Consider the following 23,812-nt stretch of genomic DNA (forward strand, 5'->3'; position numbering starts at 1 on the left):
AGCAGTAGCAGCTTGGACTGTATTGACATACTGTGCGCACCTCTGCAGCATCGGCTTATGCTAATTGATTTACCCAGCGCCCTGCCCGGGGTCTCCAGGAGTCGCCAGGCTAGTTTGCCTTTTTCTTTCCTTCCTTCCTCCATTTTATCACATAACCTGAAGTTCGCTGCCCGTGGGCTTTCTCCAGGGTTCTCAGGACAGCAGCATTTACTCTCCTCTCCCCTCCCTTCCCCAGCCCGCCGCGCTTAACTTCTTGAGGCTCGGGAGCCGGTTCAGTAACTCTGAATTCATTTTTAAGTGGATTGCCTTGTTCCCCTTCTTTTAACAAGAGGTGCACTTTAACACGCGAACCAGTAACCCGATCCACGCGTTTACAAATCGGCAGTGAATTAAAACAACAACAAAAAAACCTTCCAGGAAAATGAAAGGTGGGCCAGGGAAGGGGGAGATGTGTGTAGGGTGTGTATATGGGGGGAGCAAACGGGAGGTCAGAAAAAGAATAGGTTCCCCCCCTTCCCTGGAGGGCTCTCTGTGCACCCGGGCTTCGCGCCGGGCTTGTTTGTGATGTCCTCAAAGCCAGCAGGTAGACGTGGCAATTTTATTGCTTTATACCCTGCAGCTTGCTGTTAACACGGTGAAGGCGTTTCTTCCCCCCATACCCCCCCCCCCCCCCACAACCCCGTGCATGTCTATGTTTCTCTTTATGCTCGCAGGTGCACCTATTTCCTCGCTGGCTTCCCCAACTCTGGCCGCACCCGGAACGGGTCGGGTCGTGGCGGGCCCCGAGAAGGTCCCCGCACTGAACACCAGATCCAGGGCTCAGCAGCCTCTATTCAAAGGGTTTCCCCCGCTTGTTAATTCCTGAGGAAGCTTGGAGAGCTAGAATTGTCCGGGTTGAAGCTGCAGGGCTCTCATCCCACCCCCATTAGAGGATAAAACCACAGCACTGTGTTCCAGAGGAGCAAGTGTGCAGTTACACCGAAGTAGCAGTTGTTGCCAGTGGTAAAGGTCCTGCTGAGAACCACATTGAGCCCAGTCAAGGGCTGGAGAGCGGAGCGAGCGATGGGTCTCTCCGCCTGGGTCGAGGTCTCGGTGCGACTGTACGGGATTGAATGCTACACTGCTTGAGCTTCCGGCTTTGCGGGCACTCCGGGAACAGCTAGCCAGAGAGCTAGTCTGGCCCCACACAGTGCGCCAAGGTGGCGCTCAGCGAGTGGCCGCCACGTGTGGCCTCTGCCACCAGCAGCCTAGGCTGGAGGAGTTCGCTGCGCAGTGGCTGTCTGCCGAAGGGGCCGCTCCCTGCGGTCGCTTCTCTCCGACCGAACCCGGCATCTCGGCTGCCGAGTCCTTCGCGCGTCGTGGGCGGTGGTAATGCGCCTAGGCAAGTCAGCCCTCGTTTGTTCCAGTCCAACGCGCACCTCCGGCCCTTCTGAGAGGCACGAACTCTTGGATTCTTCAGGGCCTCGCAGCAAAGGCGCACGTCTCAGGGCCTCCAGGCCCCAGCGCTCGGCAGGCCGCCCGCCGGGCGCTGGCTCCTACTTCTTTGTCTTGCCCGCCGGGGAACCCTGGCCAGTTCGTGGGGGTGGGAGGAGGACGGCAGGCGAGCCCCGCTCAGTCTTTATCATTCAAAATAGAAGTGAAGCCGGCAGTCGGAGTAGGAGGCCAAAGGCTCTTTTAGATCCTGCAGTAGGCGAGGGTCATATTCACTAAGAAGTTACAGAAGGCAGACTTTGAGGCCTATATTGCTTTTTTTGCTTTTTAAGGTGTTGAGGTTTGGGGACTTATATCCCAGCTGTCAACGTTATTTAGAAAAAAAATAACGATTGTCAATATAAGACCGCGTGGGTCGAGCCCAAGGCCACGGGTGGGAGGAATGGGATCTTTGGGACAGAGAATCCCCTGTTTTAACTGTAGAGGGATGCTAGCACACTCCCTTTGGGTGCTGACGAGGGTTTGCAGCCTCTGCACCCTGGAGAAGTGCATTCAACCCAGGGCAGGCCCTTGGTTGGGTCTGGTTGCTAAGTTGGGCTCAGTTATCACGTTAATTCTAAGGAAATTAGACCTCAACAAATAGCCTTTGAATTCAAAGAAATAACTCGGTATTGATTTACATAGCCATGCTAAGAACCTCCTTCTCAAGAGGAGACCTTGGTGGAAAAAATTCCTGCTAGTCTTTCCTTCATTCAATGTAAACTTCTGTTTGTGTACTTGTGTAGGGAAAGGGTGCTTGATGTCCTGGAAACCCAGGCACTTTTTTCCCCTCCCCCAACACATACACCTGGGGAAGCTTGGGAGTGGAACAAGAGAGCTGCCTCTTTCCCTTTCTTAGCCCAAGTCAGTGATGGTATGTTCAGGGGCAGGCAAAAGTATCAGACTAGGCAAGGAAGCACTGAGACTATGGCATTATTTCCTTTAGTTATAAAACATAATGCCCATATTAGCACCCTACCCTCCCAGGCCCACCCAAACCCTCTCAGGATCCCCAAAACTCCACATGCAGAAGGAGGCTCACTAAAGTCTGGAAACATCTCCCTCATCTCTCCAGTTCAGGGTCCCAAGAACAGGTAGCTAAGAAACTCCAACACGGATGTCACTGGCCTTACTAGGCCAGTGATGCCCACTGGGAGCTTCGCAGACTTTTTGTAGAGTGTCCAATTTGGAGAATATTAATTAAGCATATTCTAGACTAGAGGCCCCTGCTCTAGGGGAATCTTTTCAAACCTGGATTCCAGGTTATGAAAGCAAAGCCAATCAGGTCCTCAAATTCAACACATTTTGCCTCTCTCTGTCCCATTCCCAGACTGTGAGAGCATCCAAAGCTTTCCTAACAGAGGGAGCCAATATGTTGGGCATACAGTGGATTCAAGGGGGGAAACAACACGTTTCTACCATCCCTGTATACAGAAGTCTGTCTGTTCTCTTTTTCTTTTCTTCCTTCCTTTTTTTTTTTAAAGTTTATTTTTGACAGAGAGAGACAGAGCATGAATGGGGGAGGGTCAGAGAGAGAAGGAGACACAGAATCCAAAACGGGCTCCAGGCTCTCAGCTGTCAGCACAGAGCTGGACACGGAGCTCGAACTCACGGACCGCGAGATCATGACCTGAGCCGAAGTCGGATACTCAACCAACTGAGCCACCCAGGCACCCGCCCCCTCCCTCCCTCCTTTTTCTTTTTCTTTTTCTTTTTTCTTTTTCTTTTTCTTTCCTTTCCTTTCCTTTCCTTTCTTTTCTTTTCTTTTCTTTTCTTTTCTTTTCTTTTCTTTTCTTTTCTCCCCTTCCTTCCTTCCTCCTCTTTTATTAAGCATAGGACTCCACTCCCTAATACCTAAATATTCTTCTTTCTTTCAGTCCAGGAAAAAAATAACTCAATAATGTTTAGACACTTAGATTAAAACAAAATGAATAGTGATGTTGGTATTTTTAGCCTGTTGGGTAAACCAAGGCTGAGTCTCCCAGATTTGTCCTGCTGGGAAATGTAGCAAGGCAAAAGGGGAAGGGATAGGGTGTTTGAAGTCAGCTTTAATCAAGCCAGTCCTTGGAAACTGGGACCTCCTGACCATTGGAGGATAAATGCAGCCCTGGAGTGGCAGGGAACAGGCATCAGCAGGAAATGGCAGACTATTTTTAGGGTAATAAGGAGTTAATATAGCTGGTCAAGCCTCTTCCTAAATGCCTGGAAGCATCCTCTGTTTTAATTTCTTCATCCCTTCATCAGCAGTAACATAAAAAAGTCGTAACAAATGCCTCAACATTAAGGGAGAGCCAGTCTTGGATAGCTCTTGAGGAAAACCTGGGATGGAAAACATGCTCTTGCTATCATGTGAACTCTTAGATGGTTCTCTTGTTACAACAGAAAAAGAAATCAAAACTGTTTCCCATTAGAGAGAGAGAGAGTTGTACCTGACTACCCTTGTGATATAGATGTTCTGGTGATTTTCATATTCATGACTATTCCTAGGTACTTCTTATCTATGTTTATTTCATATGTTTATGAAATCATATGTTTATTTCATGACATCCAAATAAATGGAAAGGTAATTTATTAGGTTTTTAGTAAAACTTTCCTAAAGGGGCAACTGATTGGAAAACTCTTAAAAGAAGTGAGGGGCTTGTTTATTTGTTTGAACCCATTCTCTCATCTGTGCCCTTTCTCTTTTGTTCAGAGCAAAATCCTTTTTCTCACAAATCTAGGAGAAAGAACACCTCCCTTGCATCCTACCCAGAGGGCGATGCAATAGTATTCTTCCATAGGTTTCATAATTTTGTGCAGAAACAAAAATGCTTTCCCCCACCCCCTCTGTCAAGTGAGGCACCCTGCCTCATAGAACTCAAAGCCTTTGCTTCTTTAAATACTCACTGAGAGTTGTGTCCATTTGGATACATATTAAGGTTCATATTTGAGTTCAGCATTTTTCTTCCCATATGCTCTGTGGAGAGGGAGATGGAGAGAGTAGAAAAGCTGGGAACATACAAAGAGAGTTGAAAAATACAAGGGAGTGAACAAGAGAGAATGAGTGTGAATCTGCTTCATTTGGAGAGTACCTCCCCTCGTTTTCCTGTCTATCCAGTTCTCTGGAGACCACTGCCCCACAATGTTTGTTGCTCAGCAAATAAAACCAAGTCTGATAAAAGCAGTCCTCTTTGCTCTGGGGGTTGGGGGATGGCTGGACCCAAACACCTAGCAGCCACAGTTAGTGTTCTCTCTTGGACCTTTCTCCCCATCTCATTCCCATCCCTAACCTGCTTTCCCCTCAAACCCTTAGGGCATCTTGTTGCTCTCTCTAACAGCTGCAAAGTCAAAGGAGGAGGAACCTTTAAAAATTACAAAAGAGGTCACCCTCCCCCGAGAAATGAACCCTTTTAAGAATGAGCCTCTGGAAGCTCAAAGGTCTTGGGCCCGAGAGTTAAAAAGCGAGCATAGTGTTTCAGGATTTCAGTGCAGCAGTCCCAAACAGACAGGCAGGCGTCCAGGGCTCTCTTTGGGGCTGGGGTGAAAGAAAGGACGGGGGAGGGCAGGAGCCGGGAGGGCGGGCAGAAGCTGAGGGCGACAGGAACGCCCGCGCCCGCAGCTGGCTCCCACGCGCCGCTGTCTGCGGGGAACGTGAGGCTGGATAATGGAATTCAGGAGGCAGAGATCCTCCAAGAGCCAGCCACTGTCTTGTACAGATTTGTAGAGAAACCCTCACTGTAATTAAAACCGTACAGTCAGATTAATTCAATGTGTTGCTCGGCAGCGTTTTTAATAGTAAAAATCCGCTTTAAAATTGAATTAGGATCGAAGAAAATTTCTGCGAGACTCGCTGGATTTGCCAGCTTTCATTGAAGCCAGCCCGAGCTGGACTTCGGCGGTGGCTGCACAGTGTCGCCCCCTCCCCCTTCCGTGGTCCTAGACAGGGATGGGATGGGGGGAGGTGGGGGTGGGGGCTTGATCAACACGGAGCGCCAGTTTGGGTGCGATTCTGGGAGGCCCGAGCCAGGCCCAGGAGGAACGCAGGGCCTGCGGTCACCCTTCTGATGGCCAGTTTTGAGATTATGCAGACTTTTGACACCCATGACGCCTTCTACCCGCCGTTTCGCGAAGTTCGAGGCTCAGGTAGGGTCCCGCGAAAGAAGAGAGTTCTGCTGTATCTTGAAGCAATTTCCCACTGTGTGTTCCCGCGCTGGCAGAGGTTGGAGCCCTCCCTGTTTGGATGCTGGAGTGACGGGAGAAAGTTGTGGTTCTTTCCACTCACCCCCACCCATCCCCCTTTCACTTCTTGAAAGTCTTCCAAAAATTAAGAGTAATATTTCAAGCGCGCTGTCAAAATGTCTCCCAAGCTTTGATTTGGCTGGGCGCCCCCCTTTTTCTCCCTTCCCACCCCTCATCCTTGCGTCTCGGTGGTTGTGAGATAAACGTTATTGTCATTCTTAAGGTTTCCCCTTTAAGGTTAGACACTTTGGAGCTGAAAACTTGCTCCAAAGTTCCTGGAAGAGGTGGCCGGCTGAGTGCGAACCTAGAGGCTCTCACTTGAGACCCGCTGGAGTGCGGGGGTGGAGGTAGGGAGGGGGTGAGCGGTTAAGGGAGCTTGACCCGGCACTTCCCCGGAGAAAAACTGTGTTTTCAGGGGAGCAGAAATGGTCCCAGCTTCCTCCTCCCCCCACGGACTTTTCAGCGTGTGTGCACGCGCGCGCGCACACACACCCACACACCCTGGGACGAAAACTCCCTAACGAGTCAGTCCCATCATCAGGCCTGAGAAAACAAAAACCGCTGTGGGTCCCTGCTCCTCCGGCAACATGTGCAGACGCTTTAATTGCCACAAATTGTCACTCTGTCCCCTTTTCATTTTCTCGCTCCTTCGTTTATTTTTAGTACACTTCAAATGCCTACACACATCCCTAGTAAGGAGAGCGCGGAGCAATTATTGCCTCTGCCTTCAGGGCCTGCTTTGCCAATCACTGAATGGGGATGGAGTAAACAGGGCGAAAAGCGAGGCGCGTTATTGGTCTTGCTTATTTCAGGTGGAGGGCGGTAAGTAACTCTCCCTACTGCGCCACCCCCTTCTCGTTTCTTGGGTCCCAATTATCTAGAAGAAAGGAGATGCGCTTCCCTCCCTCCTCCTCCCCATCACATCCCACCCCATGTGAGCCGAGTTTTACTAGAATCCAGCAAACCCCGCCAGAATTGGCGGGTTCCTCGGAGAGTAGTTAGTAAAAGAGAATTCCACCGGGACCCAGCTCTTAATTCGGTATTGAATAGAAAGACGCGGCGTGTGCAGGCACCTTCCCTGCCCCCATGCTGGGAAATAGGGCCCTTTTTCTCTGAGGGCTACCCCGGTGATAGATGCCCCCAGGTAGGTGATAGAGAACCCGATAAGGGTCCTTCCCCGTCTAGAGAAGCTTTGAGGTTGGTTTGGAGCAGTTCTAGACAGTCTGTGAGAAGCTGTCCGATCAACATTGCTGTTGTTCTAAATATTAGCCAGGAATTCTTAAAGGCGAACTTTAAATTTCGAGACTGAAGTGTGGTCTTGAATGGTGTAGAGGTCGTCCTGTACCCAACTCCTCTTCTCTGTTTTTCCTGGGATAGGCACAGCGGTGCCGGGTGGGGAGAGAGGCAGGTGTCTGTAGCAGCAGCCGAACGGGGTATCTGGCGTCCTACAGATGGATCCAAAACAAATCAGTGCGGGATTAACTTGTCTGTCTGCTGAATTGTCTGCAACTGCAAACACTGCGCCGGCCGCGCCTGCCCGGGCGGGTTCGGGTTACTCCGCGCGTCCTGGGCGCGCTGTCGCTACCATGTGCCGGCCCGGGCTGGCGGGCCGACCCGGGACCCGTCGGGCGCCCGGCCGGCTTGGCAGGACGTTTTAAAAGAACGCGGCGAGTATGAACTACTCCATTCTCACACACACCCCCTTCCTATTTCTTTTTTATGAAAACATTTACAAGAAATCTAATTTCAGATTGTGGAAGTAAATTTCATGCTAGGATATACTTTACAAAACATATAATCTTTCGGGCCGAAGACGTTTAATTAAAACCATACTCTGACAAGTTGAGTTTCAAAGCGAATTCACACCAGCGCAGAAGGCTAATTCATATTCAAGATGCAGCCTGTAGTCCGTGTTGTTTGAAAACGCTAGCCAGGGCAATGCGTGCTCTATCTGCTCGCTATCTGCCCAAGGGCCGAAGGACTCCCAAAGGGTCCTGCGCTTCGTCCAGAGCCCCCCAGGCTGACTGGCTAGGCTTAGCTGCCTGGTCTTGAAGAGATAGAGGAAAGTTCCTCGAGCACCTTTAGTGTCCTCAGAATAACTCCCACGGGATGGGGGGAGGGGGAGGTTGTGAGGTGGGAGTGGTCCCAGACACCGGAGACTAATCCGGAGAGTAGGTAGGGGGCAGACCTGCAGTCTAGGCGCCTCAAGAAGAAGTCGTCCGGGTGGGAGAGAGTGCCAAGCCCCCTCGCCTCCTTATTGTTCCCTGATTGACCTGCTAGAGAAAAGGGAATCCCCTATCCCCCACCCCAAATCTTCATTCCTGATGACCCAAAACGTGAAGGGGAAGTTTGTCCTGCTCCACCTGATTTGTGGGCACCATCCTCAGAGTCCTCTAGGAGGAGGCAGCATTGGTTCCAGAAGCCTTCACAGTGTCAGTTGCATTCTTATAATCTTCCCCCCTCCCCTCCATTTTGCTGTTTCCCTTTAAATTGACCAGTCTCAACTCAAATAAGAGCAGTACAACCCCACATGGGAAGGATCTGCTCCCAGCTCAGCTGGTTTACTAAGAAGCCCTGATAGCACAAGGTGCTAATGGCCAGTCATGCCTGTTGGGATGGGCAGGAGCTAGTAGGTATCCTAAGGTCCACACTGATGGGAGACAAAGTGACTGCAAGATAGTTTGGGTTGGAGCTGAGGTTGCCTGTAAACTGCAATTCCAGACACTGAAGCTGTGGCCTCACTGGGTTCCAGGTCACTGTCCTCAGTCTACACCTCAGTGTTCCCTTCCTCACTTCCAGCCTGCTGGTCTTTCCTTCTCTTAGAGGTGACAGTGAGTTGTCATTAAAGTTAGACCCCTGACTGCTCTGAAACCTGCCTCAAGAAGGAAGCTGGGATATGAATGAGACGTATGTTGGTTCAATTTTACTCCACATGGTCAAAAAGGTAAACTTCATATGGCAGCCACTCCCAACACAGGGAAGGAGGATTTTGCCTCAACTGGGGACAGTGCAATTATTGATTGGCTGATGGACTTTCTTTTAAGTCTGTATTTCCTTTCAAATACACCCTTATTTTCCATAAAGCACAAAGACAAGTCAGTTATAAGAAAAATCCTAAAGTCTAATGGTCAAGAAGGATTTAAAACAACGTGGCTATCTCATCTTGAAACCTCTTGATTTTACTGAGCCAATTTAAGAGAAAGCTTAATTTTTGCAAAGGCAATTCCAAACACAATCACGATAAAGCTTTTTTTTTCTCTCTCTCTCTCTACAGAGACTACCAAGTGAGTATCTCCTTAGAAAACAGACATGGATGTTGGCAGCTAAATGCTTAACAGTATGTCATTTTAATACTTATTGGTCAAATAATATTGATCTTAGATTAACAAGTAAGACCTTGAAGTCCACTCTTTTTTTTTTTTAATTTTTTTCCCCAACATTTATTTATTTTTGGGACAGACAGAGACAGAGCATGAACGGGGGAGGGGCAGAGAGAGAGGGAGACACAGAATCGGAAACAGGCTCCAGGCTCTGAGCCATCCGCCCAGAGCCTGACGCGGGGCTCGAACTCACGGAGCGCGAGATCGTGACCTGGCTGAAGTCGGACGCTTAACCGACTGCGCCACCCAGGTGCCCCTGAAGTCCACTTTTTAGCGCCTTGCATTTTGGACGGTTGGGGCGCGACTGTCGTTCATATGCTCCAAAAAAAAAAAAAAAAGTTATAATTGTAGGCCTGGAGGGTGAGAAAGAAAGACCTTAGAGACAAACAGAGGCACTGCTGGAATGGTTTTAACATTGTTTGAGCTGAGCGCTAAAAAGTGTGTACCTGACCAAATGCATTTGAAGCCTAATCCTATGTTGGAGACTTGTGAATTACACAAAAGGGGAGAGGAACTGCACATAATAATCCCCACCTGTTTTATTTCAGTGATATGAACAGGCAGTTTTCCTGTCACAGACGGGCGCGCCCTCAGGACTGTTGGAGGCCCATTTGTGGGCAGTAATTCTGGCATGGCTATATGGTGGGAAGAGTACAGGGTGGTTGGTAACCGTCAGGGTGCTGCAGAGGGCAGGCAGCAGTGTTAGTGTGCAGAAGGGGCAGGATAGGTAATATTTCCCATCTGGCCCACCCCTTCTGCAGCCCCAGAGAATCAACCTCATAGTTTCCAGCTTCAGAGCTTGGGTGGAGGTGAGAGAGGCCCAGACAGGCAGGAGATTTATGTCATTTCTTTACCTTTCTAGTTCCCTCTGCCCTTCTTTAATTAGCCCCATTTCACAGATGTGGGAGCTAACACATGGACCTCAGTACATAGACCACTTTGGTGTCTGGGAAAGGGAGAAGGATGAAATGCAGGTGTTCTAGCTTCCCATCTCCCAGGCAACCGTGGGGGCTGGTGATGCGAATGGAGAAAGCGTTGGGTTTGGGGTTGGTTTCCCAAGACAGGCTCGCTTGTACACGGTAATGTTTCTGCTTCTGGGGCTCATGTGGTCAATGAGGTAGGTGGGATTTTCATGTGACAGACAAGGCTCTAGAGATTCAACTTCGGGCAAGTCTGAGGGTTCTGAAGGCAGCAGTCCCAGGATTTCTTGATTTCCCGCCAGTGTTCTTTGAACAGACTCCTTTCTCCAGTCTAATAACTTTCTCTTAAATTCTGAATACTTTAACCCTTGCTTGTAGTAAATGTATTTGTAGTTCTAAAATGTGTCTATTTCCCACAGAAATCTAGCGTGCGAAGGCGAGAATCGATACTAAAGTACTCTTTTTTATTTTTAAAATGGGTTTTAAAGGCCTATTGTGGGGGGAAACCGAGTTGTCAATGTGACCCGGAGGCGCAGTGGAGATCGGGATTCTATTGGTTGCCACAGCGGGCCCAGGCACAGCCACAGCTGACTCACGTGTGAGCCTTATCATGCAAATCCGAAGGCTGGGCATGCGCACTGCATCTCGGGTGTGGGGGCGGGGGTACCCGCCTCCGTCTCTTAGTTGGGACCAAGACTTCCAGATGCGCAATAATTAGGTTTCCTCATTAAACAAAGGTCTCCCCATCATTCCCCTCCTCCCACCGTTCTCAGCCGCCGGAGCTCCTTGCAAACCAAGCTGATTACCCGTCCCCCCGCACGCCCCACTCTCTCATATACAGACTTCGGTCCACGGCTTCTATTTGTTAGGGTCTCCCCGAATTTTGGGGTCCTTTACATGCCTCTCCATTATTCCCTTTCTTTGGGCCAACTTTAAAGGATATTAAGATCTGATTCTCTCTTCATTTTAGGTCCCCTCCCTCATCTCTCCTCAATTAAGAGAAAAAAATCCCCAGAGGTTGGTGCGACGGGAAGAGTACCAGCATCGCTGCTCCCCATTCTCTTTGGGGCTTCTGCCATCTCCACCTCCGCCCCCCCCCCCCCCACGCCGGCCATGTGGATTTCTGTCCAAAGTGCAGGAGCGTTGGATGGACCAAGAACTCTATGGGCAGTAGAGCCGGTCACCAGTCAAGCCGGACGGCGCACTCCCAGGCACGAGCCCCGGCCGCTAAGAAGCCCAAGGCCAGCACCTGCAAGCCCGCCTGCGTGGGTGGGCGGCTGCTCCGCGGCTTCCAGCCCCCACCTCTCAGGAGAAGCGCCTGACTCAGGGAACGCCTGCAAGGATGTCCTCTAAACCTCTCCAAGACCCCCAGTGAGGGCACGGAGACCCCAGAGATCCATCTCCTTGGAGCAGAATGGCCTTTTCTGGAAAGGGATCTCAGTGGGCGACAAATAGCCACCATTACGCCCTAAGCCTCCCGCGGGAAAGCTCCGAGTCTGGGCGCTGAGCTCTGGCAGACCCGCGTGCGGCGTCGCGCGGAGGACCGCGCCCACACGCGCTCCCGGAATCGCAGTGAGCTCATTCTCCCCGGTAGGAACGGACATCGTTCCTCTGGCTTTCAATTACTCTCAGCTTACCTGCAGGGAGAGCAGACTTGTATTTTTCCTCCGAAAAACCTCTTACCCTCGATTCCCCCAGATTTCCCCTTCCCCCTCAACCGACCTTAGCCCAAAGAAGGGCGAGATAGCGGCTTGATTCTTTGATATGACACGAATAGTTGTTGCATCATGTAACTTCCTGCATCTTGGTTTTAATTTGCCGTGAACCAAACAAAGATATTTGCAATTTTAAAATAAGCACTCGATTTAATAAATGGGAACATTGTGCAGGGAAGACTATGCTCCCCCCCCCCCCCCCCCCCCCCCCAGAAGACGTTATTAGCTCTGACAGCATGCCGCTCAGGTTTGCGGAGAGGATTTTGTAAAGGGATGACAGACAGGAAGGCCAGCAATCATGGGCTCCTTGGGCTGAAGCTTTTTTTTCTTTCTTTCTTTCTTTCTTTCTTTTCTTTTTTTTTTTTTTTTATCAGAATGTTCTGTTCGATGCCATTTATCCTTGATGATAGAAAATTGCGCTGTTGCCAGGACGCTGCTGCTGCCGCTGAAATAGAGGGCAGGAGCCACATTTCCATTTTCCGGCTTGAAAGCTATTCAAATGAATTTGTGGAGAGGTGGGGGGAACGTCTAGCGATAAACAAATGAGAATAAATCGAGTTCCCCTTTCCATTCTTTCCTTTAAATGGGTACTCTTCATTTCCGATATAAAGATTTTTGTTCATCAGTGTTTAGGAATACCTGGGAGATAGTGTGAGCTAACGTATAATTTATTTTGCTGTTCTTAAAGTGACTAACCACGTAAACATTTAAAAGGGATGCATGTCTAAACATATATAAAGTATAAGAACTATACATACATAGATCCCGTACATACATACCTTCACACAATTCCAAAATACAATGAAAGATCAACTCTTCAGCAGAGTTTCAATCGAATACAATTTGCAAGCAATGCTGGCTGTTGGTAGTTGTGGACTTCTTGCTAGTTGTGTATATGCAAGGAATGTTAGATGGGATTATTTTTTAAAGCCCTCCCCATATTATATATTTCAGAATGCTATGTAATTTTATTACTCTGTGGGTCTTAACTGATTTAAACACCCTTCCCTCCAAAAAAAAAAAAAAAAACTGATGAAAGTCACGCTTTGTTATGTGCTTCTTTCAAGTTAATTTTCCAAATTTACCTTTAAAGTTTTCTAAGTTAGCAAATACAAGTCAAAAGAGTTGGTAAACCTTACTTGTAACGATGTGAAGAGAGGCTGAAACCTGCACTTCCCTTCCTTAGAATTTCGATTTTCTGCTGGATTAAAAAGATCACATATTAATAGGAACTTAAGGAATCATGCCCAAAACATGAAGTTTTAAAAATGAGAGCTTAAAAAAATACAACCCATGAGAATACATACATACATATTAGCAATGTCTTGGCAGAAACTGTAAAACTTACAGGGCTCCCACTGCGCTTTAGTAAGTAACTTTTACTAAATTCTAACTCCTATATTTTGCAAAGTCAGACACCGACGGTTAGAAATTTTTCAGCAATATAAAGTCCTTTAAAATACAGCGACTGGGGCGCCTGGGTGGCGCAGTCGGTTAAGCGTCCGACTTCAGCCAGGTCACGATCTCGCGGTCCGTGAGTTCGAGCCCCGCGTCAGGCTCTGGGCTGATGGCTCAGAGCCTGGAGCCTGCTTCCGATTCTGTGTCTCCCTCTCTCTCTTGCCCCTCCCCCGTTCATGCTCTGTCTCTCTCTGTCCCAAAAATAAATAAAACGTTGAAAAAAATTTTTAAAATACAGCGACTAATTGTACTTGAGTTTTCAGGTGGTCCTTTAAACTTTGGGAAAAAACACCCTGCAATATTTTAAAACTTAACATTTTTAAAATGAATTGTGGGTCTCTAACTACTATCCTTTTTAGCTACAGGATGGTTTCCGAGTGATAGGCCACCGCTGTGCAAACCAGGGCTGCAGAAAGAATAATAGTGTAAAAATAGGGAATGAGAGGGGGAAGGTGGGTGGGCTGATACTGATGTTGGGAGCTTTTCCAACAGAATTTTCGGGCTGAGTCCCTCAGCCAGCCAAGATTCCTAGTTACCGACTCCGGAATAATCCCTGTTCAACGGAAAATTTCCTTGTTAACAAATTAGCATGATAATGAGAAAACAATTATCAACCCCGCCAGCTGTAGCTAAATAAAGCAAGGACAGTCCAGTTTGCTAGTGTTTGTTGTGATTAAAACAACTGGAGGTGAGCGTAGCGTGTTTAGGCACTGAGAGAGATTCCTCCTCCCTCATCTTGGCCCTGGGAATTGTATTCCGGACAAAAAGCTTCACCAGCGGGCTGCTTATCCAGTTGAGGCAATTCACCGGGTTCCTGGTTGAATTCCCTCTCCAGGTGGGAGCTCGGGGCAGGCAGCGGGAGTCCGGCGCCGCCAGGACGCAGAAGCGAAAGTTTGAGCTCTCGGGCGGGGTTGCGAGGACTGCAGCAGAGGAGACCCCTGGCCTCGCACTCCTGGCCCTGGAGACAGCCTGACTCCAAGCTCCCCGCCGCTCCGCAGGGGACAGGCGTATTGGACGTTACGCAAAAGGAGGTGGAACCTCCATGGGTGTCAGGGCGGGGATACGCGTGGGAAGGCCCCTGGGTCCCCGCCTTTGGGTCCTATCTAGACCTTTATCCCCAGCGTGTCATGAGGTGTCTTCTTCTTGCGCCACTTCTTGGGCTTTGGCCACGTAGCCTCCAGCTGGGTTTGGAAAGACTTGGTGGAAGGGGGAAAAAATGGTCTTCGAGCACTAACCTAAAGGAACTTGGAAGCGCGAACAAGACGAAGGTGCTCGCAGGAAAAACCAGGGCTTAGCTTAGTAGTGAATGGGCTGTTGGAGTTGGGGACTTCTTGTTGTGCGAGTGTCTTTGTGTGGCTAGGCGTGCAGAGTTGCGGAGAAGGTGAGTTTGGGGTGGAATTACGTAAACCAAGAGTGGAGACCGTGGGGTCACATCCCTGACTGAGAGAACCTCCGCCCCTACCCCCGCAATCCGGTTCTCCCCTGCTGTACCGAGTCCCTAAAAACTGCAGCGCCCTCTTCTAGGTAATGCAGCTGAAATCACAGTCAGGTTTGGCAGAGGGGGGCTCTCTCTACCCCTCCAAGAGGTGTATACATTAAGCATTAAAAACGAGAGTGATTTTTCCTTCACCTTCGGAGATCCCAGGAATATAAGACTTGCCTTTTTTTCTCAAGAAAACAACGAGCACCTCTGAAAGGCTGCAGAAACACTCTTTAGGGGTTCCGGCATCCAGGAATGTGACACGCGGTGGAAATACAAAAGCTCATTTTGATATTTTGGAAGATTTTCCCTTCTTTTAAATCCTCTGCATAAATGCCTGGTTGTAACGCGAAAGGGCTTTAGTGTGAAAACATGCAGGGTGCCATTCTCTTATTATGTGTACTAGCAGCTGCAAAACATTCCCAATGAGCTAGAAGGTCATTGTGGAGACTTATTAATATGACATTTAGTGCTGGCCTCATCAATTAGCCAAAAGCCTTGCCCCAGAAAATGAGAAAAGAGAAAGCAGAGGTGTTTAAAAATGCAAAGGACTTTAAATTCTGCATTGCTTCCCAAATCCCAAATAACTTTTCATCGTTATCCTTTGGACTGTTCACCCACCACATTCCTATTCTGTTTCCCTTGTGTTCCAGGGCTGCATCTCCACTTATTTCCGAAGTCTCCAGAGCTCTGAGATGTGCAGGGCAAACAGTAAAGAATCACATTAATCCTGCTTTGATCTCCAAAGGGAGATCGTAGCAAAAATGAGGTCACCACACAGATAGGCACTGCTGTGAAAAGGAGCCCCCTCCCCTTTCTCTCTCTCTTTCTTTTTTCTTTCCTTTGTGTGTGTGTGTTTCTATAAGATATCTTTCTTGGCTTCAGGACATCCACTGCTAGTTGGCAAACTGGAAAGTGTCAGTGTGAACTATAACTTTTTATTTAAAAGCTCAAGGATTAAGCATCTTAGATGGAGCCATTTTTTTTTGTCTTACAGATCTAGATACTGGAGTGTATGTACTCCTCTTGTCTACCTGGTTATCTACATAAATACATTGGACCACTTTCCAAATGCATGCCCCAAACACAACCTCCACAGGAACTTAATCGCCTGAAAAAAAGTTATTATTTCCTCTGCCTTTCTTTACCCCTGCATCCTGTAGGCATAGAATAAGAGTAGTTAATCTGCTTAGATAATTTAAGACTTAAATATTAGAAGGACTATATTGACAATTTCAAAATTTGAGTCTGAGTGCTTTGGCTAAGCAAAGCTTAGGGGATGACAGATGTGATAAAAGAACTGCCAAAAACTAGACTTTATTAAAACTAAAAAAGTATGATGTTTTGGTGGCTTTGAAAGAAATGATTGTTATAGTGCTCACTCAATCCAAATGTGTCCCTAAACAAACAACTATAGGGTATTTTATTTTATACTACCTGATATTTATACACACAATACAGTATTTCACTCTGCTTGCATATGCACACACACATTCTAGTGCTTTTCAAACCACCTCCCATATATATAAATACAGTTAATCAGTTAGTATAGTTAGTATAGCTGAGCTACGTACTCAACACGAGTGATGTGTACATAATCATAAACACTTGTGCTGTGTGCACATCCTTCCCCTCATTTCTCAATTTTTTGTCAGCGCATCAACATCATATAGCAAGAAGCTGCTTATGAAGCTGTAGCTGCTGTCCAGCTTTTTTCAGAACTTGTTGAATGGGAGGAATACCTGCAGATATCTGAATGTGTTTTTAAAAAATGCTATTCTGTTTTACATCATCCCTATTAGAGTTGATTTTCATTTAATCTCGGTGGGCCAGCCTCCATGGCAGCCCAATTCACACTGACACGGAGGCTACCCAAATGCTTCTTCTACACATAGGACAGAGTGCACTAAGCTGCTTTGCATCAAATATGTCCTTTTAAGGTGATTTTAGACAATCAGTTTGGGAACAGCTTGGAAGGTGGACTACCATGGAAAGAGAGCGATCAGGAAGGAAGAAAGCAAAGAGAGAAAGCAGGTGAAGGAAAAAAAAACAAAAACAAAAACAAAAAACCCTGAGTGATTACTTAGGCTGAGAAACCTTTTGTGGCCATAGATCCTATCCTGTGAATTGCTGAGGTTATTTTCAAACTCAGTGTCTGTTCTCACCTTAGTGGCCTCCCTTTTCCTTGATCCATTCCTTTAAATATGCTACCGGTAAGATCAGCTTCTGGAGAATTTGTAGTGGAAACTACCAAAATATTTTTAATAGGATGCTGGGGATATTTTATCGGATATAGATACATAAAGCACAGTGTTAAGCCTCTTAGGAATCCTCATCTTGGTGATATTTAACTGCAGAACGTTATTGTCATGTTCCTATGAGGTGATTTGTGTGTTGTTACTTGTGACTTAACCTGCCTCTACAGTTTATTTTATAAACTAACTTCACACATATTTTCAAGTAAAACATATTTTCTCTCTAGAAAAGCAACAATGTTTGATACTTGTTGGTCCTTAATGATGGAAATAAGCATTACATCTTAATTAGCTTTAGTTTTGCTAAAAATTCTAATGTCTTCAATCTGCTCTTTTCCTTTCACCAGAATCCCAAGGGCCTAGTATGTCATATGTGTGTAAGGAGAGGAGAGAATAGGCTTCCTTGTCTTTTTAATTAAAGTTTATGCAGCTTGTAGAAAGTAGTAATTTTCTAGAAAATTAGATCATTTTAGATCACTGTAGTTTTACTCTACTATTTTAACCATGGTTCTAAGCAAATCTTGCCCTTTAAAAACCTTCAATTATAAAGAAAGAATACTGAAGAAGTACTCTGAATTTAAATTATTCAGATTTAGCAATCTGACCCTACCTCCATGAGAGTAGTTATAAATGAAGTATTCTACCATGTATGCATGGCATGACAGCCCAAGTTGGTTTCTACACAGCATATCAGAGTGACCGACAGCAGTTCCCATCTCTGCTTGTTGGAAATAGTATTACTCTTACCTCTGTCCTAATTCCAGGGGTTATGATTCACATGCACAAAGGGACTTCTTAAGTCACTGTTCTTTTTCTCAAGTTGGAAGTCAGATTTAACCAGAAAGCAATCAAGGTATTGGACTATAGGATTTAAAAAAAAAAAGATTACTTTAAGTATATTCACCTAAGATTTTTAGAGGTCTCCTATTGCCTATAAAGCAAAGACAAACTCCATTTGGGGTTTGGGGCATTCCTGTGGAGGCTTAGAGCTTAGAGGTGAGGATCTTGGGTTCTCGAGTCAAACTGCTACATAATCTTGAGCAAATTATATTTCTTCTCTGAATCCTCACTTTTCTTTTTGTACAACTGGAATGACAATAGAACTGACTTATTTGGTAATGGTGGAATTAAATGAGATAAATGACTGTAAAATCCTTAGTAAGGTGCTTTGTGAAAAGTACTAGCTAATGCTTACCATTAACATTAATATAATGCTTAACAAGGCCTTTTGGTTTCTCCTTCTGCATCTCCTTCTGCTATTCCCTTATTCTAGAAAGCCCTCCCTGGCTCATTGTGCACGAGGCTATGTTCTCAGCTCTCCAGCTTTGCTCAAGTAATAACCCTCCAAAAGTCTTCTCTGATGCTTGAAATTAGGTGTCTGTCTTTATGACTACATAGCACCCACTGCTTATTTCTTTTATAGTATTTGTAGTTTTGTGGGGTTTTTTTGTCATTGTTGCTTTATTAACCTGTGTCTCCCTAAGTAGACAATAAGCTGTGGTGTAAGTGCCATGTAATATTTATCTTCCGTTTTCAGCGCTTATAACTGAACCTGATGGATAGTAAATACTTAATATATGTATGTTGGATGAATACTCAATCTTTCTGTTTTGTTTGCATTTATAACTAAGTTGTAGTTAGACGGATTCTTCTACATTTAGTTTACTTAGTGTGCCTCAAGGAGAGTACTCAAAGAGACCTATCGTTCCCATAAGTAACATTATGAAGAGTTTTGGTTGTGGGCTCTGTAATGAATTGTTGGTGTTTTCAAGACAAAATATCTTCAGCTAGCTTCTCAATTTAATTGAAGAGCTCATGAACAAGTTGGGTTTACCTGTGAAATCCTTAGACATTTGACCATACTATTCAATGTATGGCTTTTGTATATTCCTTGGATAGTGATTTAGATTATCTACATGATTATCTACATGAGTGTTCATAGTTAAGTTTCAACTATCACAATGTGCTGGACAACTGGCTTCCAATTAATCCAATTGTGCCATTGGTTTAAGGGACATATGTATATGTAAAAGTCATTAACAGAGATTGCATGGATCATAAGTATCTTCAAAAGACCATTTAGGCTTATTTGACTGACATCTTGGGTTCATACAACTCTAGAACAGAAATACAGAGAAACCTTCATTACAGCAGGCTAATTTGAGGGAAGGTCATTATACACCATAATATGTCAGAATTAGAGAATACTGTGTGTAACCTACCATATAGAAAATATTTGCTCAGTTCATGATCTCACAGTTTGTGAGATCGAGTCCAATGTCAGGCTCTGACCTGACAGCATGGAGCATGCCTGGGATTCTCTCCCTGTCTCTCTGTACACCACCCCCCCTTGCCTATGTGCTCTCTTTTTCTCTCTCTCTCTCTCTCAAAATACATAAACAAACATTAAAAAATATATTAGGAAATATTTACATAATCCAGGGACCAATATTCTGTAGCCAAGACCTTATAACTTGGGTCTGCTTTAATGAGTAGGCCAGGATTCTTTGTAATCGTTTCATTAATTGTCAGAAACAGTTATTACTGGAGTGTTTGAAAGCAGTTTGTTTTCTTAAGATTAATCACCCCCTGCAAAGCTCACTTAATTAGATTTATTAACTCTCTCACTTCCACCAAAGGAAAAGTTCAGTCAATTCCCCATCTTGGAATTATCAAATGTTTCAAAGGCTCAGGTCTAAATTAACTAGATTTTCCTGGAACAACTTAATAAATATATGAGTTGTGTGATAATAATGATGATTCCTACTGTTCTGTTCATGTAAACCATAATTGATTTTATAATTTTTCTCTCTCCCCCTTGAAAATAAAATGAAGCAATACAAAATTTAAAAATAAATTCATTTCATTGTGAGAACAATAGAATTTCCATTGATGATGAAGAAATACTATGCTCTTCAAACTAAAGAACGAAGTAAATATTTTAATTTGATTGCAGGTCGAATGAATGAGTCTCACAGAAGCTGCAAGAAAATCTTGGGAAAGGTCATGTGGTCTATTTTCTTGGACTCAGGCAGGGCACTCCTCTGCCATCACAGAGTCAACATTACTCAAAACCTAGTACAGCTCTAACCCTGCACTTACATGTTCCCATGAGGCATTTCATTTCCTGGCTCAGACAAAGGAGGTCAAAGAAAGGAAAGGAATGGAGAAACAGGAATTTGTATTTTGCAACTGGCATAAGACAATACAGAGTATGGGATCCTAAGATTAGGAAACTGTAGATAACTAGTCAGGGAAGTGGTAAAGTTTGCTGTGCAAATGGATCTTTGCATTTCTGCCACCTCTTTTGTGGCACTTACCATTTATATGTGCCCCACATCTTTCCATGAAGGCTTTGAAGCGGCTTTAATAACTGACATGTAAAACAAAATGGATTATTTTACTCTTCTCTCTCTCACTTTAGACTCATGCTATGGAGTTGCTCACAGCAAGATATTTCTGCCAATGGAACTAATCTTTTACTAGTTTTATGATTAACAAAATGACATGCATAATAATCCCTTGCTTTCTTTTTCCTATGTAGATAATATTGGTCCAGGAAAAGACAGCCTTTTTCTTCCCTCTCAATATCAGAATCAATTTTTGTCACATAAATATGGCCTAAATAGTCCATCTATCAACCATATTTAAAAGATATTCAAACAAGAGTCTACAACTTCTCTTGGAAGCCTGTTCCTTGTGGTTGCTGAAAGGATAGTGTGAAAACTTTTTATTGTTTTAGATTGGACCTCCCAAGCCTGACTGTGAATTTTTATGCCTGAGTACCTAAAATACTCCAAGAAAAACATAGCTCAAACCACCACATTTTGCTTGCTTTCAGGTTCAAACCCTATAAAACCACCACATTTTGTATGGTTTCCACACCAAACCATAAGCTGGCATGAGATCCCACTAGATGCTCTGTTCAGGTCTAATTGAGATGTTTACCAACCTTGACAACATTTTTGGCTAACTTGTCACTAATTTGGAATGCAGGTGAAGCAAGCTGAGTTCTCAGCAATAATTTCTTCATTTGGATCCCTTTACTTGGCAACCCTACCCCTAACCCCTGCCACCAACTAGAGGCACAGAGCCATTGCATTGTCTTGGGTCAGTCATTATTACTTCCTCTGTGACATTCTACTGATGCTTGCCTTGCCCTGGACCTTAGTCTTCCCTTCAAAACTTAGTTCTGCACTTTGAGGCTAATTGGATAAATCCACTTTTGCTAAGGTGCTAATAGATTTAAAAATTCTTAGGGAATGCATAGGGCACTAGATTGTAAGGTCCTTGTGGGCAGGCATGGTCTCTTGCTGGCCATTTAGAGTTGCCAGATCAAATACAAGATTTTTATTTGCTAAATCTGGCAACCCTATGGCCATTGTATTTCCATCTTCTAAAAACCCCTGCACAGCAGGTGCTCAATAAATAATGGTTGACTGACTGAATGAAAGTAGTTGAGGGGTATATATCTTGGAATCTTTTGATTTGCTCCAAATTATATTGCATAGGGAGCTGGCTTACTGTGTAGGCTTGAAGCTGTTTTTATATGATCTTAGGCTTCTGACTTTTTTATGGAAACTGAGGTGTGCCAGTTCTGCATTTTGTGTGACAATTGTTCTAGAAGGGCATCCTTCTTTGGAGGAGCCTGTGGCATAGAAAGGGGTGAGGAAGAGAATACCTGCTGTTAGATCCTAGTTCACTATGACAGAGCAGTCCCATCAATTGAGTTGGGAGGCCTTGAGAGAGAGGGGAAGAGTCTTGCTGTCTTTCTTTCCTCGCCAGATCGGGGATCTCCCTTGGTAATCATAAATATACAAATAGGAGCCTCCTGGGAGTTCACAGGTACGGGGAGGACAAGTAATAATAGTAGTTTGGGCTGACTAGAATATTTTATAAATAGTCCTAATGCTCCCAAAGTCATCACATCATGAGGATTCTTAAGGCCTCTGTGGATGGGGGAATACTGTCTCAACATGTTTATTTGATAATTATGTTAAATTATCAATTACATTTATTATTGAAACTGCTGTAAAATCATACGGGTTCTCTTACTTTAAGAGCGAGGGGCCATTGGATACAAAGGCAGTGTTGACTTTTTCTTCCTTTATTGCATCTACTGTTTCTTCAGGAAGTTTCCAGAATATTCCCAGTACTTTATTATGCTTCTCCTTGGTGTTGGTCAGTCAGTATTTCTCCTAAAAATGTGGTTTGGAAAGTTAAGGAATTAGTGAGTAAAGTTCTTGCTCTTCAGGGACCTCCTGAATATATCAGATATTAGCATGATACCTATTTATGTAGAGCTGCGACTAAAGCTCATGGCGGGTGTATCTTCCTGTATTAGCTGCTGCTGAAAGACAAGAGAAATACTTTAACTTTGACACAAGTCAACTCTGAGCCAGACTAAGCCTAGAATTCACATTTCCACCCACACATTCCCTCAAGTTTTGCTTCGTGAGTGGATTATCTCTGATGCTTGTTTATCTGATTTCTAGAATCTACTTCTGTCCTCAGGCACATTGTCAGATAGAGGAAAACTATGTGCTGTCTGGCTACTGAATTCTGTCCCTCTAACAAAACAAGGTCGAAATGACTTAAAATCTCATCCAGGGAAGAGTGCTCTCAAAGGTGTAGAATTTTGGTTTCCTACGCTTGATCATTAAAAATGTGGGTTTTGCAAATGAACAAACAAAAGCAGAAACAGACCCATAAATACAGAGAACAAACTGGTGTTTGTCAGAGGGGAGGAGGTAGGAGATGGGCAAAATGGGCAAAGGGTAGTGGGGACACAGGCTTCCAGTTATGGAATGAGTAAGTCAGGGGGATGAAAGGCACAGCATAGGGAATATAGTCAATGTAATGTAATTGCGTTGTATGGTGACAGATGGTAATTATACTTGTGGTGAGTACAGCATCACATACAGAACTATGGAATCACTATGTTGTATACCTGAAACTAATGTAACATTTTGTGTCAACCATAGCTCAATAATAAAAAGAAATAACGAGAAAAAGAAAATGATGGGACATTTTAAAAAACTGTGGGTGTTGGAGTCAAATCTACCTGGCATGGAATCTTGGATCGGGCTCTTCAGTGGCTTGAATCAAGTTCTCTACTCTTCTAAATTCTAGTTTCCCAGTATGGAAAGGAGAGATAATTATAGTATCTACTGCATAGGATTATTAGAATTAAATGATCTATTACATGGAGATCTATTACATGGCTATTACATAGCCCATACATAGCAAGCGCTCAACAAATGACAGCCATTATTGTTCAGAGTCTGGAACAGAAGATTTTCTTTTTAAACAGAATCTCATAATGTTTCTGTTCAACAAACACACCTGTGTGGCCTGGATTCTGGTTGTGGGCCATGATAGAAACTGTGGCAGTAATGTCCCTGCACCTGGTTGGCCACATTCCTGGCTCCTCCCCTGAATGTCCAGCTTCTGGTTTAACTGGAAGTTAGGATGCAGGGCCGGGACACCCTTGCACCCTGTTTCATAGCCACAACTAGAGCCCAGCAGGAAGGTGGGTGAGTGCTGGTGCCAACCCCAATTGCTTCTGAAATTGCTGGCTGCTTCTCTGTATCTAACTTTTACGGGTTGGGTGTTTTGGGGACAGTACATTCCCAGTGCCGTAGAGGAGGTGGCTGAGCCCACTGCCTGAGGCTGTGCTGGGCTTCTGGCCCTGCCCCCAAATTTCCAAGTGCTCTTCTGGCTCAACCAGAAGTTCAGGTGTGGGGTGGCCTGGGAGAGTGGGTGGGGTGCAGTGGAAAATACTTGAGCAATGAATCTAGAGGCCCTGGGGAAGTGTTTTTGGTTTTGTTTTGGTTTTTGGTTTTTGGCTTCTAAGTGGGATTTTACTTTATGCCATTTGTCCCTTCTACTTCTTCTGGGCTTCCCAAGGGTTTCC

The 23,812-nt window shown here is 45.3% G+C and overlaps 2 long non-coding RNA genes across 4 annotated transcripts in view; one reads left to right on the forward strand and one right to left on the reverse strand.

The window, feature by feature from the left end:
• LOC121028707 (uncharacterized) overlaps positions 1 to 23,812 on the forward strand; it is a 44,880-nt gene that overhangs the window by 8,740 nt on the left and 12,328 nt on the right. The window contains exon 2 of one of the 3 annotated variants that reach the window (XR_005789397.1): positions 10,959 to 11,578. The exons of the other annotated variants lie outside the window; for them this stretch is intronic. This is a non-coding gene — a long non-coding RNA (uncharacterized LOC121028707). The remainder of the gene's footprint in view (positions 1 to 10,958; positions 11,579 to 23,812) is intronic. 3 annotated transcript variants of the gene reach the window in all.
• On the reverse strand, positions 6,315 to 22,652 carry LOC121028708 (uncharacterized). Its single transcript, XR_005789398.1, has 3 exons — positions 21,952 to 22,652; positions 12,843 to 12,904; positions 6,315 to 7,133 (listed from the first exon to the last, which is right to left on the reverse strand). It is a non-coding gene; the product is annotated as an uncharacterized LOC121028708 (long non-coding RNA).

This window comes from Herpailurus yagouaroundi, unplaced genomic scaffold, assembly GCF_014898765.1.
Source record: "Herpailurus yagouaroundi ecotype Mexico unplaced genomic scaffold, PumYag 100, whole genome shotgun sequence".
Lineage (NCBI taxonomy): Eukaryota > Metazoa > Chordata > Mammalia > Carnivora > Felidae > Herpailurus > Herpailurus yagouaroundi.